The sequence below is a fragment of the Coenobita brevimanus genome, chromosome 21 (assembly GCF_032717465.1).
Source record: "Coenobita brevimanus isolate Jiangsu-jjx chromosome 21, ASM3271746v2, whole genome shotgun sequence".
Taxonomy (NCBI): domain Eukaryota; kingdom Metazoa; phylum Arthropoda; class Malacostraca; order Decapoda; family Coenobitidae; genus Coenobita; species Coenobita brevimanus.
The window spans coordinates 35,627,175-35,631,943 of record NC_136974.1 but is presented as its reverse complement, the minus strand read 5'-3'; positions in this window follow the sequence as shown (position 1 = coordinate 35,631,943).

Genomic DNA, 4,769 nt, shown 5'->3' with positions numbered 1-4,769 from the left:
TTGTACAAATCGCCTCAATACTGATAAAATCAATCATGTGTAAGCTAATAATAATAATAATAATAATAATAATAATAACAATAACGGAAGGAATACGCACTTTTTCTTTGATTTAACGAGGACGTCATAACAAAGAAAACGTTAAAAAATACGACTTATAAAGATGGCATTGTTTTTCTTTACAGTTCCCCTTGTTCAAAGTTGCTGATACTTAGCAAAAATATGTAAATATGGCAAAAACGAAAACTGCTGTGATAGAAATGCATCCCCTGTTTTTTGAAGTCATTTGGTGAAAGGGAAAAGAAATGGAGACGCAGCGGTTAGGAGAAATACATTTTAAAATCACGCGGTAATGAATGCTACGACCACCAAGGCGCCAAAACCGTCAGTGTCGCGGCAGTTTTGGCTGACGACGAGCGTGCGCTACTTTTTTCCATCAATTCTTCCAGTACTTCGCATGATTTCAACATAACAAGACTTAAAAACTGATATTAAGTGCATCTGGGAAATATTTAGCAAGAGAAAGCAGCGGCAAGTGCTACGAATGACTGAAAAATGGCGCGAAGTGAGCGACCGAACTGCGCGTTGCCAAATTCAAAAGGGGAATGTCATCAACTTGTCAACCACGAGTAAGTAAGCATATATTTTCTTTTTATTTATATTTCGTGCTGTTTTTACGTGCCATTTATCGCGCTGAGAGAATTATTAGTAAACACAGCGTAATTTTAATGTGTTCTTGCCGTGTTATTTTTATTACGTAAGATTAATCAGTTTTGAATTCAATGTAACAATTTAAATTCTGGTGTGAATATGTGAAAGGTAATTTTTATTGCTCATCTAAAATTAGGAACAACAACAATAACATTAATTACTACTATTACCCCTACTGCTGCTGCCACTACTACTACTGTTACTACTACTAGTGATGATGATGATGATGATGATGATGATAATAATAATAATAATAATAATAATAATAATAATAGGCTACTATATGAAAACTATGTAATTATAAGTCTATCATGCAAATAGTGGTAGTTGCAGTAGTAGTTGTAGTAGTAGTAGTAGTTGTTGTTGTAGCTGTTGTTGTTGTTGTTGTTGTTGTATGATCATCTGAAGCGTTGCCCCTCTCTAGCAGTCCACCAACCTCCTTTCGGGGGACAGGGAGGGAGTTGAGGGACATTTATTTAACAGGGCAGTGCATCCGACCGTCCATATTAGTGTCACCACGTGAAGGTGTCCCTCTCTAGCACTAAGATTGTGTTGTAAAGAAATTAGAACTGTATTTCCAGCCAAAAGCGCTTAATATTCCTCTTTTTGCTTTTCTATCTATCTATCCATCAGCCAATCGGTCTATCTGTCTACCTATCTATCTACCGTATATCTGTCTATCCATCTATCTATTAATCAGTCTATTTGTTTATCTATCTATCTAAATGTCAATCTATCTATCTATCTATCTATCTATCTACCTACCTACCTATCAGTCATCCAGTCAGTCAATCTAGCTATGTATTTATCTATCACTCAATAAATAATCAGTCAGTCTATCTATCTATCTATCTGTTCATATCTATCATAGGCAAGCATATAAAAATGAGTCCTTTCGTGATATACAGTATAATCTACAAGCATCACACATCGTAGCCAAAATATACTATGAATTATAACTTTAATATTAGGCACAAGATAAGAAAATATATGAAGGAGGGTGGTCTGGTGTGGGAGGAAGGATCGTTAATGAGTAGGGACAGATATACCAGGAGAAACCAATTATGTAGTCAATTAATACACGAGATACCATTTGAGGCGATAGGTAGGGTCTTAAAATATAGGTGTAATTATCAAAACTTTAGATATTTAGAGGGATTATTACCATCCACTCACACGATGCGGCGTCAGGCAATAAACACACACACACACACACACACACACACACACACACACACACACACACACATATATATATATATATATATATATATATATATATACAGGTATATATACTGTATATATGAGTGTTTATAAAAACAGGCTTTCTTTCTTTCTTTCTCGCTTTTTTTCTTTCCTTTTTTTTTTTTTTTTTTTTAGACCAAGCTCAGATCTCTAAAATTTATAAGAAAATGTGGTTCACCATTTGGCACGAACAGGACATAATTTGGTGTCCGCGGAGTGGTGACGAGGCAGCCAGTGTACATACCAGGGCGTCGGGAGGGTGGAAAGAAAAGTCATGGCGAGACATTTTTCCTTATTTTATTTCAGTTTTATTACACACAGTTTGGCGGCACACGACGCGGCCAAATATCACAGATTAGTACATGTTAGGCCAAGCTTGCCCGTGGGTGTACACGTGATAAAACTAACGGCGGTATTCTAGTTGGCATTGTAGGCTTCGTAGCACCGTTTTCTAAGCGATTTAATATGCTCATTAAACTTTGATGATCTCTTCTCTTTCATCTGTTTATTATTACAGCCAATATAGTTTGTCCCAGGAATCTCGAAATGGCGAATTTTGAATCAGGCTCTCTGTTCTTTTGTTTTTATTTTTCCTTTGAGGGAACATCTTGCCAGCTTCTGGCCTTTGGTTCCTTCTTCAGTGCATAAAAAGGTACAGGAGGATGAAAAAGGATAATATGCAAAATAAATCGCTAAGGAAGAGGTGTAGCGAATTCTCCAATGCCACTTATCACCTTTTACTAACACTAGGCTGGGCTATCGTGTCTTTGGCTTGCATCCGTCTGTACAGTCGACAAAAGTTTCGTTACTCATCAGGGCAGGATTTAGGCATAGGGTAAACAGGCTTCATCTGAGGGTCTTACAGTCTGAAGGGGCCTCTCGGAATCTTATTATATTTTTATTTGTTACATTTTTATTATGCTTTAGGTTTAAGTAAAGAGGTAGCCTAATTAACACACTCTAAACCCGGTTCTGTTACTCATACTTAGTATCAGGAAACAAGCGTAAAATTAAATGTGTGTTAGGCTACCATGAATCAGTTACAGGACGAAGGGCTTTAAGTATTTTGTTCGTCCTGTTTTAGTTATATTTTCTTTGCTATAATCATTCATTTAAGTACTATAGTAAGAAAAGAAAAAAACATTCCCTAATTTCCGAAAAGGTGTCTCTCTGGTATAGCTCCGTCGAACCTCTGGGTAGCGAAACGTCTTCTATCGACTGCACATTACATTACTAGCTAGTGAAGTTGTGTATAGATCATCATAGGCTTTACCATTACGTTTTGAAAGACGTAATGATGATTCTTAAAGGCATATCAGAAGAGAAAATTAACTGACATGGATTCTAATGATTTTGCATGAGGCACAGTAATGATTAATATAACAAAAATCGCAGCTACAGTGTTAGGTTTTGATTGTATGTGTAATGCATTATGTAGAATAAGGCACAATAATTATCAGTGAAAATTTGTCAGTGTATGTAGAAAAGGGCCATGCAAAAAGATAATAAAAGAAAAAAAGACAGTTAAAATTATCAAAGCATGCAAAATTAAGCACGGTAATAATATCAATGTATGGAGAATAAGACACGAAAATTATTAAACTAGAATAATTAGTGGACTCAAAATTATGGTGAAAGATTTTGATTGCTCGGTGTTAGGCCATGTATCAGAGTCAAAAAGCTTTCCATAATCTATAGTGATAATAACAGTGTAATCAAGGAATATATAGAGCTAAAAAGAAAGCATACAGTGCTGGCTACAGTTTGCTCAGTAATACAAAAAGATAATTAATATGTAAATGATCAGATGCGACAGATAATAATTATTTTGACTGAGTTCTTACGTGATTCTTCTGATTTGAGACTACGCTGGGAATACTAGGACAAGGAATGGGTTTAGTGTACATAAGGAAGAGGAGGTTCTCGTGGTAATTAACAGGTTTTTCTGTTTTTGAAGAGAGAGACAGAGAGACAGAGAGAGAGAGAAACCTAACAAAAATATAATCACTTTATTTTTATTTTTTTTTTGTATCAGATTTCGCGTTACATGAACCCAATTCGTTCGTGCGTGTAACCTCACCCACGCGTGTCATCTCCCTTCGTTTTGGTCACAGTTTTTTTCCTCCTTTTATTTTCTTTGTTTTCCTCATACACACACAGACACAATATAAGTCCTCTCCCTCTTTGGCAATGCGGTGAAAATGTACAGTCAGTTTCTAGTCTTTATTTAGAGCTATAATATTAGTTTTTATACACGGAGTTCCACAGGCATGAGTTAGTTTACTAGCGCCACTTTTTGCACTGGATAGATTTAGTGTGTATATAAGGAATAGATTTTTAGTAGGCTCGCTCATGTCTATTCCTTGCCATTTTTTTATTTTTATTTTTTTCATGACACACTGATATTCTCTTGTATTTTGTTTATTACAGTAGTGTCGATGATAAAAACTAATAATACAGTGTGGATGGTACTGGAGAGAGAGAGAGAGAGAGAGAGAGAGAGAGAGTGAGAGATAGAGAGAAATATCATCACGCTCTCCTGGTCATCATTATAAAGTCTTTAGAAAAATGACTCAATGAATTTTCAAAGTGGCGCTAGTAAACCAAATTCAGCACTTCCTTGCAAATATTCACTGAGGTACTATTCTTAAAAAAATCACGGAAGCCAAACAATCACATTAGTTATTTGTGTCAACCATGTAGTGAGGATAGTTGGAAAATATATCACACAGAAAATCGATCATGTAGTCCACGGAATCCTAGATACTTTGGTTTCTTTGGCACTCCAAGACGACAAAAACAAAAAGAAGAAA